General features: G+C 44.6%; 1 pseudogene across 1 annotated transcript; it reads right to left on the reverse strand.

Annotated features, from left to right (window-relative positions):
* Positions 1-10,784: 10,784 nt before the first annotated feature.
* On the reverse strand, positions 10,785-11,069 carry LOC309667481 (late cornified envelope protein 3C pseudogene; annotated as a pseudogene). The gene has a single exon. The product of its transcript is annotated as a late cornified envelope protein 3C pseudogene (transcript).
* Positions 11,070-13,162: the final 2,093 nt, after the last annotated feature.

The following is a 13,162-nucleotide window of genomic DNA, read 5'->3' on the forward strand; positions in this document are numbered from 1 at the left end:
TCCAATTCTAAATTATTTTATATATATATATATTTTTTACTGTTGTTTAAACAGCAAAAAAATGGAAACAATATTAGTGCCAGATATCAGAGAACTAGTTACATAAATTTATGATGTATTCATCCAATAGAGTATAACAGTGTTGATCGATATTGTTTTGCATGGAAGAGCATTGACAATTACATTGTTAAGTAAAAAGCAGGTTATAAAATATTCTGAAATGATCTTATTTTGTGATTTTTTTAAAGTTTGGAAATAGATCCATGAAATTATTAGCAGTAGTTATTTTTAGGTGATAAGATTTTTGGTTGGTCTTAATCATCTTCCTTATGCTTATCTACATTAACATATCTTGCATACACACAAGTATGTGTCATTTGTTTAATGAGAAAAAATTATACGTTTAAAATTATAATTATATATAATTATACTATATCTATATGAGTAGGTATAAATATTTCACAACAGAGGCAAAATCAGGTCCTAGCAATCAGGGGGATGGCTAAGCTATGGAACTAAGCATCCTGTGTACTGGAAATGATAGACAGGCTGATATTCTGCTCTGAGCCTGGGCAATATAGTCCACTGGGTTGGGTACTTGGTTAAAAAAATACTTCAGTGTCCCCCAGAAAATAAGAATCAGCTAAAATTTTCACATGAAACTTATACTGATATGCAACATAGTTGAACCTCAAGCCTCTCCAGGCCTCTATACTTTACCTCAGGTCCCCTCAATCCCAGACTGATAGACTCTGAGCTTGGGTACAATCTTTTGGTAACTGGAGTTTTAAACCTTAAGTTCAGCAAATTCAGTTGGTTTGAGTTTTCATAAGGAATTGGAGTTATGAACTGTCCCACATTATCATCCTACACCTGGCAATCCAGCCAAATTGAAATCCATGTCATTGGCAAGTACCCCATTTGCCTTGCATTCCATTGTGCTGTATCTTCCATCTGGAAGATTCTTCCTCCTCATCCCACCCCCAGTACCAAAGTCTGCTTATCTTTAAAGGCCCTGTTTAAATGCTTCCTACCCTACCCCGGGGAGCCTATTCTTCTCTCCCACAAGTGGTGTGCTCTCTCTGTTTTGAATTTCTCCTTCCAAGGCCCAGGAAGCCACCTTTGACCTACACCATCAGGATGAGTCTCTCCCTGCTGTCCTTGACCTTTCTTACTTTTTTTTTCCCCCTTTAAGTTCTTTCAGATGCAAAGTAAGAAAAAAATAAGTATGTCAATCAGCTTAAAATTATATTTATTAGTCTACATATTTCAGTCTGGAGTGTACTTTGCTTCTCCCACTAGACTGTAAGGTTTTCTAGAGCAGAGACAAATCTCCAACTTAATCTGTGAACACAGAGCCTGGTACACAGTAGGTTTTCAGCATATGTTTATTACATTGATGCCTTCAGTGCTAGGACCAGGGGATGACACAGGTCAATGGATGTGAGGATGCTGAGAACTCAAACAGAAGTCTCAAACCACCTGTCTCTTTAAAACATCCTCAACTCTCTTAGGAGGAAAGGAAGGGCAGCCTCCACCTGCAGAAGTCTCAGCACGTCTGAGCAGAAACCTCAAGTGTTCACAGCAGCCGCAGCTCCAAAGCAGTTGTGTTGGTGCTGAGCTGAAGGGGTGGGTGGAGGACAGATGCGGAAGTACAGCTTAGCAGAGTTCTGGCCTCCTAAGTGCAGGGGCGCCAGGAGGTGTTTCCCAGCGCAAATGAGAGGGAGGGGCCTGAGCTTCCAGTGAATGAGTGCTGGAGACCCGGGTGGGGCCAGAGCAGCTGTCCTCGTGCCCCTCTTCTGACCCAGTCACCTTAATACTCCTTAACACTCCTCCTCTTTGATGTGGTAGGTTGTGCCACCCCTGAGGCAGTGGGGCTTCCGGCGAGCCCTCCAAGAGCCTGCCGGGCTCTGATGCCAGGCCCTTTGGGAAACAGAACTACAGCCTCCTGTACAGGGAGCTCAAGGAGCGGAGCAGGAAACCAGGGAAGGATTTGGGCCTTGGGGAGGGGGGCATCTGAGAGCACTTGGAGTCTCCTGAGATTGCTGCTTCTGCTGTGACATCGCCTGGCTAGCCCGTGGAAGCTGGAAGGAAAAAGAACATTCGATTAGATCAGGGACCCAGGTGCCTTGAGTGTTTGTTTCTCTTCTGCATGAGCTGGAGCTGTCATGGGAGCCTAGCATTTACAACCTGCTAAAATCCACCCCAGGAGGGGAAAATGGATTTGAAAGGGGAGCAAATCATGGTGGGAACTCCCAGGGGTCCCACCCACCAATAACCATAATAACTTACTTTTTTTCTTAAATAAGAAAAACAAAAACTGCAACCTAGTTGAGCTGATAGTTCACTTTTCCCAGGCCAATGTCCACCATGGTCAAGTGTAAAGGAGGTCCGAGTCTCTACCCTTTATTCACTTGGTCTTATTTTGCCCTGAAGTTCCTAAGCCTGCATATACCTTCTCTGCTTCTCTGGCCCTCTAGCTTCTGTGGCTTTCTCCCATGTTACATCATTTGGGGTCTTTCAAAGGGATCCATTTCGCTTCCCTTCTCCCTGCCCCAGACCTCTCCTACCTGGAGTATCTACTCCCTGGGAAAAAAGCAAGAGGAGGAAATGGGGCTGCCTTAGCAGCCTCTGAGTCAGAGATATCCACGCGTATACCCACCCAGATGTAGCCTCACCCCAGAGGAAGACGTGTGGACAACTTATCCTGAAGGAGTCTGGAGGCCTGCGGGACTGGGAAGGAAGAGGCCTTTTACACCTACGCAATTAAAGCCTCCAGCCTACATGTTACTGGAGGGCAACCATGGAGCAGATTATCCAGATGTTTCACAATTCCCAGGGTTGGATTCCTCAGCTACAGGCAGCTGGATGTGGGTCAAAGGGATCCCCATGTGAGTGAGTGACCAAAAAAAGGCTGGGGCCTTCAGATTGGCCTGAGTGGAGGTGGGTACACTGACCAAGTCTAGATGACATACCTGGGGGGCTAAATGGGGATATGACAGTTCTATCCAGGACTGGAGGGGGAGGATCAAAGTCAATACCATGCAAGTCTGAGGAGGACCCTTCTTGTCCACCCCCCACCCATCACCCATGACTTTCATCATCCAGCTCAATGCCATCACCTTCATGGAGACTTGCCTGGTCTCCCAGCCACATCCAAGTCCTCCATCCTCTGGAGGATGAACTTTGTAGATGCCTTGTTGCAATAAAAAAAGTTAATCACTCCTTGTTTTATTTTCACTGTTACTAATCTGTAGTGTCTGTAACTAGATTTGTACTTCACAAAGCTAACCTACCACTCCCTGACACTATGTAAATTACATCCTGGGCCTATCACTCCCTAACTTTATGTAAATTACATCCTGGTCCTGGTGTTTACATTCCCTGGTCTCTCTTGCAACAATCACCCACTGTAGCTTTTGCATTTCACAAAGAAGGTCACAGGCCAATAAACCAGAGACAAACGGACCCAATTACCAGGCCACCTGACGCCAGCTATGACTGTTTTGAAATAATGCAAGGAGAAAAAGAATGCAAGACCTTCACTACTTTGATCCTTATCATATACCCCGGACTACAAGCCCAGCATATAAAATCTCTAATTCCCAGAATGGGGGGGGGGGGGGCACAGTTCTTGAGGCACTAGCCTGCTGTGTCTTCCCTTCTGCCTGGCAGAGGAATAAAGCCATCTCTCTTATCCTCCAAAATCTCTGTCGCTTTATTTCTGGTCGGCATCAGTTCACAGAGAGCCAAGATTTTTTTGACAACAGCCTCTCACAGCCTTTAAAGCTGCTCATGGTCAAGGTGACCTAAATTCCTGTCCTATCTCCTCTATTAAACAGTTCCTTGATGACAGGGACCTTATCTTTATCAATTCTGCATTCCTAGAGCCTGATACTGTCCCTGACATAAAGAAGATGCACATTAATATTTGTCAAATGAAGCCATCTAAGTGCCATTAGAATAGACTTTGTGTTTGGGGAGAACAGAAAGCAGGAGGAAAACAAAATCCCACTCATTTTTGTTTTGTGGATCAGATCTCGACTTCTTGTGTTCACATCCTCACATAATACCGTTTCATAAATAGTGCAGAGAATCCTGTGGATGGACGTCATCTTACAGAACAGGCTGAAAATAGTATGGAGAGTAAAACACTCATAACACTATCTCTTAAATGCAAAAAGGGAACTGTTTATGTTATCATCAAGGGACCTCATGGAAAAGTTTTCCACAGAGTGAAAAGTTTTTCTTCATCTTTCATGAAAATGTTTGTCAGCACATGTTGTCTGTGCTTAGAGTGGGGACACTCTCATCTAAACATAGCCCCTCACTTATGCATGTTTCCATCTCAGAATTGCTGCCAACGTGCACAGCTAAGTAGGGAGGGTGGGAGGGAGGGAGATGCAAGAGGGAAGAGATATGGGAACATATGTATATGTATAACTGATTCACTTTGTTATAAAGCAGAAACTAACACACCATTGTAAAGCAATTATACTCCATAAAGATGTTAAAAAAAAAAAAGTACTGAAGAAACTCCTTGATCTTAGGGACAATGTCTTGCCTGCCTCCGTGTTCCTGATGTCTGACACCCAGTAGGGACTCAGGAAACAGTTAAGTAAATGAAAAAGGTGAGCAATTACAAGGGTTATTCTGATTAAAGGGGCAGTCCTCAAAGGCTTCAAATCACATATAGGACAAAAGTAGGCAAGATTGGGATGTGGGGTGAGGGATAAGTACCTAGCCAGGGTGGAAAACAGGTCAAGACCAGAATAGGAGCAGCTTTTGGAGCCCCAAGCCCAGCAGGACAGGATTATCAGGGCTCACCTGCTTCATCTGGGAAGGCTCCCAGGAGAAGACAGCCTTGATGTGTAGTTTGATTGAAGGGAGAGAAAGGTCCTTGTGAGTGGAACAGAGAGGATGGTATGAAGCCCATCTGAACCCATGAGAAAAGGACCCTAGAGAAGGAGCACCTGATTTATGGGGCCTTGGAGCTCAGACCCATCTTTTCTCACTTCCTCCTCCCTCCTCCCTCTCTTCTTCCTCCTTCACTTACTCTTCTTGCCCTCAGGCATCAGAAACAACCCGAACTACTCCTCAGAAAGGCTGCACACACACTAAGCCTTAGTGAGAGGGCAAAAGAACTCTGGTCTCAGTTTACCAGGTGTTCTTTAACCCCACCCAGACCTGTACCTCATAAACCCACGCCCCCTAGACCTCACACATCACAAATGCATTTCCTTGAGGTCAACTAATAGCTACCCAACCCCTGCTGCCCCTATGTAAGGGCCAGAGAGTCTTTCTGGGGCTCTGCCCCGGGGAAACCAGGCTTCCCTGCTTCCTCTCCAGTTCCTGAGACCACTCCTCATAATAATTGCCCACAGGAGTCTCTAGGTCCAGTCATTTTCAGCACAATGAAATATCGTCACATGTAGGATGGTGCTGGGGATCGACTCCACCAGGATTGGTGTTTTCAATGGAGGAGATCAGCGTCTAGCTTTGCCCATTCCCTAAAGTGAGCCTGCTTGAGGCCCCGGAGCTGTCCTGTCCTTCAACTAGACTTGCAAGTCCAACCAGCTCCAGGTCAGGAGCCCAGAAAGTTAATATTCTCCTTCTCTCTTCCTGGTTCAGGTTGTGTCTATGAGTTTGATTCTATGATTTCTATAAGCACTGAAGCCAAATCTGGCCTCTGTACCCTGATACTGAATTAAATCTCAGAGAGAGAGTTTTGGGTGAAGTAGAAAAGAATAGCTTTATCACTTTGCCAGGCAAAGGGGGCCACAGCAGGCTAATGCCCTCAAAACTGTGTGTCCCCACTTGGAGAGAGTAGTGAGGAGTGTTATAGTAATGGTTCAAAGACGGCATGATCAGCTCGTGGACATTCTTCTGATCAGTTGGTGGGGAGGTAAGTGGGAGTCAACATCATCAACCTTCTCGTTCCAACTGGTCTGGGGTCTACATGCTTGTGGGCAGCATACCATCGTTAACTGTTAACTTTTTCTACCTGGAGGGGGTTTTAGTATCTGCAAAACAGCTCAAAGATATCTTTGTGTGTATCCCTTGATGGGGAGCCAGGACCTTGCCCCAAGTCTGCGCTATGGTTTCTCTTGACTGTTTGTTTCTCCCTGGTCTCACATCCCCTCCCTTCCCTAATTAACAACTGCTTGAATCTGTCCACTGGAACTCAAGGAAGGTCATGGAGGCTGAATGTAGCCTATTTCCTGTAATCAAAGAAATAGGGGACAAAGAAAGGCTTTTGTGTCCAGGAACCCCACAGGGCCCTGCTTGCTATCAGCACCTACTATATTCTGGATGCAAGAAGAATATGAGCCCCATCTTATTTTTCAAAGTTTTCACACTAGAGATAATGTAGACACGTTGGTATCTAACACAAGGCAGTAAGTGAAAGATAGGCAAACAGAGAGGCAGGTGAATTCTGGTTATGGGCTGAGACTGGAAATAGTCAGCTTAAATGTACCACATTACAGCGATAGTGTTGCCAAAATCTTGTCTCTCTGTGAACCGATGCTGAACAGAAATACGGAGACAGAGTTATGGAAGAGGAAGAAAGAGTGGCTTTATTTCTTTGCCAGGCAAAGGGGGGACACAGTAGGTTAGTGCTTCAAGAACTGTGCTCGCCTCACTGGGAAATAGGGAGAGGTTATATAGTCAGGGTCGGTGGTCAGAGGTACGTGATAAGGATCAAGGCAGTAACAGTCTTGCATTCTTCTTTCTTCTGCAAAGTGTCAAAAGGGTGGAGTTGCTGACAAGATTAGGGTATGTGCAGGGTCTCAGGTGGTCTGTTCTCCTAATCTTGATGAGGTTTTCTGGTCCCTTTAATCTTGCCTCATGTGGTTTCGTGGCTGCTCCTCCCCTGATTAGCAACTGTTTGAATCTGCCCTTTGGAACTCAGGGAAGGCCATGGAGACTGGAGTCTTGCCTACAAGATATGGGAGACAAAAAGGCCTCTGTGCCCGTGACCCCCACAGAGACCTGCTCGGCATCAATCCCCCCTTTTCTTTGATACTCCTCAATCTTGAGGCGAACAGAAGTTGGATGAGAAAAGGGAAAAATTGTTTTGGACAAAGATGTTAATCATAAACTCAGCAGAGGAACTCGGTTTTAGGGGAACTTGGTTTTCAATATTATTTTGACTACTGTGGCTCCCACTATCATTAGCATCCAGCCTGGTCTGGAACAGAAGCCCATCGCTGAGAATCACCCATTCCCTTCTCACTCCTAGTCCCTATTTGTGACCCAATTTCTCTGAGCAATAGACATCTCCCTCCTTCCCTCCCTTCCTCCCTCCCTCCCTCTTCCCCCTTTTTCTTTCTTCCTTTCCTTTCCTTTCCCTTCCCTTCTTTCCCTTCCTTTCCTTTCTTTTCTCCTTGCTTCCTTCCTCTTTTCTTTCTTTCTTTCTTTCTTTCTTTCTTTCTTTCTTTCTTTCTTTCTTTCTTCTTTCTTTCTCTCTCTCTCTCCCTTCCTCCCTCCCTCCCTCCCTCCCTTTCTTCCTCCCTTCCTTCCTTTATTCCTTCCTTCCTTTCCTCCCTCCCTTTCTTCCTTCCTTACTGTCTTTCTTTTTCTTTTTTTGTTCTGGTTCCTTTTCTGAGAACACCTCCCCTTCTTCTCTTTGCCTTTGAAAAATCTATCTTCCAAAGACCAGTCTAAATCCCATTCCTCTGTAATGGGCTCCCTGACAATGCCTGACCAAGAAAATCTTCAGAGTATTTATTGCTTGTCATACATACAATTCATTATCACAGACAATTTCTTTTATGTGAGATTGTAAACATTTTAAGCATGGGGCTATGTCTCATACATCTTCTATCCCCTTTCAGGGTGTACAGTGGTTCACTGCCATACCAGTTTAATAACTAGTTTTGTTACGGAGTCCAAGCTCACTCTGCTCGCTGCACTACAGGCCAGGAAATTGGGAGACCAGGTGTTGAGGCAAGGAATAGTGACTTAATTTGGAAAGCTGGCAGACCGAGAAGATGGTGGACTAGGGTCCCTAAAAAACCATCTTATCGGGGTCTGGATGCCAGTTTTTTTTTATAGAACAGAAGGAGGAGGTGAGGAAGTAAAGTAAAAATGCTATTAGTTTTGCCTGGCTTGGCCGACATCTGGGAGGGGATGTGGTAATTTCTTCTTTTCTGCAGCCATTCATAGGTGGGCAGAGTCAGATTGTCTCCCTGTGAGCTGACCATTCAGGCAGAGGGGCAGGGTTCCCTGAGGCAGGCCTTTATGTATGATTATAATAACAAAAGCAACAAAAAGCAAAGGTTAAAGTCATAGAAACAGATCCAACATGGGGGTCAGATTTTGCTCTTCCCTGTTACTGTTTCAAAAAAATCCCTCTCACCAACATTTGCCAAACAACAATTTACAGAATGCTTTCCAAACGTTATGTCCTGAGTTGATTAATTTCAGGTGAATATGAGCTCAGCCACGACAAGTTCAGACACTTACAGTGAGATGGGGTTGTCTGCGTCACACTGTGGACACCTCAACTACATTTCTTACATACTATGATATTTTGCTTAGAATGTGTCAAAGAATTTAGTTTAGAGGAAGTGTTCAGGACATTTATCCTATGACTCTCACAGGTACTTCTTATTTCAGAACTTATCCCTGTTATTTTTTTCCTAGGGAAAAGGGCTAAGAGATTTTCTGGTCTTAGATTTTTCTTCCAGGTAGGACTGTAGCCAAACCACCAATTATGCTGACTTGTACACAAGGCTGTAACGTTATGAGGATTGGCTTGTTAACAGAGACTATAGAGTCTAAATACTTGGTTTCAATTTTAATAGAAGAAATTGTCAGCAAAGGATGGGCTTAGAGTAAACTTTCCTTCATCAATGGGGTCAGTCTCTTTTCTTCTTCTCTCACTACCTAAAGAAGGAAAAGAAAAAGCTCCTGAGATTTAGAGAAAAAGAATTAAAACTGTGTTCAGAAGTTAGGTTGTCCACACTCCTCATAAAATAACTTTTAAAGAATAAATTATAAAAGAAATCTATAAATACATGAAATCTTGAGATGCAGTCTTTTTAAACCTCAAAGAAAACCTAAACCAAATTAAACAAAAGACCTTAAAGGAAGACTTCCATAGTGACAGCATGAAGACCTGCTTGGACACTCTACCCCCACAAAACAGCTATAAATGTTGGAAATTTCTTTTAAAAAAATGTTAAAGTCTCTTTAAATTGTCCTGGGGGCATACAACAAATGCAGAAACTTCTGTTCAAGAAAATCTACTAAATCTCACTAATAACAAAAAGAATCTATGACCCTAGAGTGCACCTGGTCTCAACTGGAACTTTACACTTCTCAGGAATATAGGATCCTTTTGTTTGAGAATCCCAATTTAAATAACATGGTGGTCATGTGTCCCTTTGGCCACCAATCAACTCCATACTTAGTATGCTAGTTGACTTTATTGGAGGGGATCCACCAATATGTATAGCGTTGGATGTCTCTTGTTACTGAATCCAAAGGGGATGCATCCCTCTTCTAGTTTCCTGGAACAGCCAAGGAGCAGGTGCATGCTGAGGATCAGTGTTCTGGAAGATCCCTTACTGGACTTTGAAACTTGAGTGACTGACTTAAGACATAGCGGCATCTTGAGGTCATATTAATTGCAGCAGTTGTGGGGTGTGAACCACATTATTCCTGTGATGTGTTCCTGCTGTCTACTCTACCAGACACCTGTGTCTTTTAATGAATTAAAATACAAATTCAAGGTATTGGGTATTTATCCAGTTCATAATAAGACTACCGAGGCATAATAAACTAAAAGTTAACAATGATTAAATCTCATGTGAAATTTGTAATTGAAAAAAGAAGATTGATGAAAATTCAAGACTTCTTTACAAAATATAGAGATGAAATATTTGACCTGAAAAATTGGACTTGGGACTCAGGGAGAAAAAAGGGAGAAATGATTGCTTTTTAAAAAGTCCCTGATTCCTTTTATAGGCATTTTTAATTTTTATGACCTTTGCGGCAGGCTGTATGGATGTTTCTAGTTAGAATTAACTAAGATTCCTGGTTTATTTGCAGAAAGTTCATGTTTAATTTTCTAAACAAATTTTTTGGCTAAAGGAGAAAAGAAATTTGGGGGTGAGTTGAGGTAGTATCACAAAGGGAAGGAGGAGGAGATCAATGGAGGGATGGAATACATATCTGTCAAGTCTGTCTTGTTCCGGGAGCCATTGGACCCAGAAGAAAACCCAAAGTCCAAGGCACTGTTCATGAGAGACACCAGGAGGCTGTGCTCAAGCAGAGCTGCATGGTATTCATCTGGGAAATGGTATCAGAGTAAATAATAGGTAGAGCCATTTTTCTCACCCCTCCTCCTAGTCCCAACCATATATCTAGCACATATTTGATTTCCAAGGTCTCGGGCAGCAAGAGAATGGATAGCAGTGAGAAGAATATTGGGGCACAAGCAAGCAAGGAAGTGTCTAGAACAAGATGTTGAGCAGATTTCTTGCTTTACTGTTTTATTTGAGGCTGCAGACTGCAAGGAGATTAGCTGGGGAGTGAGTTAGAGTCTGTGGTTTGGGGATCCCAGGGCAGAAAACGCAGTTGGTGTCAGAGTTCAGCAGATAGATTCTCGGGAGTAGATTCAGGCTTCTGAATCCCAGGGCAGAGGGACACTCCAGCCCAGAGCTCAGAAACTTCTCTGGGACCTCTCAGGTAAGCCCAGGAGGAGCAGGAGGAGGAGGAGGACGTGTTGGCCATTTGCTGGCCCCAGGTCAGCTCTTCTTGGCTCAGGGTCCCCGTCAGCAGCAGCCTCCAGAGGACTGACCGCTCCCCCCTCCACAGCACCCGGAGCCCCCTGAGGCCTGGCTGCAGCAGTCAGGGCTGTGGTGTCTGCAGCAGTGGGACCTGCGGGACCTGTGCCAGCTCAGACAGCAGCCCCCAGCCCCGGAGCTGCAGCAGTGCCCACAGCTGGGGCCACAGCAGGAAGAGGCTGGAGGGCACTTTGGGGGACACTTTGGGGGGCATTGAGGGGACGGGCACTTGGGGGGGCACTGGCACTGCTGCTGGTTCTGCTGGCAGGACATCTTGGTAGGCGGGGTTCAGGAGCTGAGGGAGAGTCCAACCCAGCACACGGAGACCTCCTTTATTGACTTTCACCATCTTGTCTTTTCCCTACATTCTAAAAGCCTGTTCAAGTAAGTCATGGATAAATTATCTCTAAAATATAGTTTCTCAAATGCTTTCACACTATCTCATTGAACCTTGGGAGCTTTTCATAAAACGGACATGGGTTGTCTTCTTTCAACAGAGCAAGACACAGAGGACAACTATATTGACAAACTTGCCCAAAGTCAGGGTCCTATAATTGGAGAAGGCAAAACTGGCCTTCATAAAGTCTGACTCAAGTTCACTCTACACCACTCAAAATTCTGAAAATGTCCAGTCCAGGAGCCAGTTTAGAGCAGCAGTGCTCTTTGCTAAGGAAGAAATAAGAATTCCCTTCTGGGGCTTCCCTGGTGGCGCAGTGGTTGGGAGTCTGCCTGCCAATGCAGGGGACGCGGGTTTGAGACCTGGTCTGGGAGGATCCCACATGCCGCGGAGCAACTGGGCCTGTGAGTCACAGCTACTGAGCCTGCGCGTCAGGAGCCTGTGCTCCGCAACAAGAGAGGCCGCGATAGTGAGAGGCCCGCGCACCACGATGAAGAGTGGCCCCCGCTTGCCGCAGCTAGAGAGGGCCCTCGCACAGAAACGGAGACCCAACACAGCCAAAAATAAATATAAAAATAAATAGATTATTTAAAAAAAAAAAAAAAAGAATTCCCTTCTGGAGGAACTTCCCAGATAGCTTTCCAGAAACACATATTATTATCAGATCATATATCATATATAATTTCATAATTTTATATATATATATGTGTGTTAACCAGCACATATGTTGACCTTTTGCAATCCTGTTTATATATTATCTATCTATATCTGTATTTATCTATGTATATGCTTGTATATATCTATAAATACCTATATGTATAAGTATATATGTATATCTATATATATGTATATATAAAATGGAGCTACCAAATCATTTTAGAAATAGAGAAGTGAGCCCCAAACCTAATCAAGGCAACCTGGGTTGTGAACCTAGGTTTTCTGGTCTTGTGAACCTAAGCTTAGTTATGCACTCTTTACAAAACATAACCTCTTCCATTTTTTACATCTTAGCAGAGTTTCAGCTTCTGACACAGATGACCAGGCACCACTCCTGACCAACTAAATGACACTTGGTGAGGGTGAGGCCCATGGATCTCTGTATTTATCAAACCCCAAATATGCTGGCTCTGGTCTCCACTGTTTGAAAATCACTATGACCCTAGTAGAGGCTTTGGGGAAGAAACAGCTGATTTCTCCAAGGTAAGATCTTCCTTCTGAAAGTTTTGACTTACCTAAAATCTGAGAAACTTGAAAAGATACAGACCTAATAGCACAGACACACAAATGATTTCTCCTGCCTCACAGCTCATCCTTCATCAGACTTCTAGATTTTCTCTCCCTCTCTAGCTCCCCCTATCCTTACCACCCCCAAGGCCCTGCCCCCCTGCCCTCGCCTCTGGCCTGAGCATCCTCTGTGGAAGGCCCTGATCCCTTTCCCAGTGGACACTCACCAGTGCACACGCAGCACAGTGTCCGTCAGCAGCTCAGGAGAGGATTGGATGGAGGTGCTTGGACCCCGAGGCCCTTTTATCCTGGCCTTGGGCTCTGCCCTCAGGTGTGACACAGGGCCTGGGCAGGAGAGGACTGCCTCCGGCCACCCACTTGGCTCCTGTGACAGGAGATGACTGGCAGCTCCTCCCTGCGTCCCTCTACAGAGCTTAGGGAAGTTGCTCCCAGCTAGGAATATGGTCACATAGAAATGGGGGTGGGTGTGAATTCCTCCTATCATCTGCCACCTTATTATCCTTAGTGGTACCTGCCTTTCAGTTCTCTTCCTTGGTGGTTGGTCCCCCAAACCTTACTCTTCTTCCTCCTGCAATGTTAATTCATGAGCTCCAGACCCTTTGGTTTGCACAAAGAAATATTGATGCGTCCAAGGTTTTTCACTTTGCTGTTGGAAATGAGTGTATCTGTGTATGCCTGTTTGTCTATGTCTGCATTTGTTTTCTAAGTGTGGTGTATGTATTAG

Source organism: Balaenoptera physalus (genome assembly GCF_965194825.1).
Source record: "Balaenoptera physalus genome assembly, chromosome: 1".
Classification (NCBI taxonomy): Eukaryota; Metazoa; Chordata; class Mammalia; order Artiodactyla; family Balaenopteridae; genus Balaenoptera; species Balaenoptera physalus.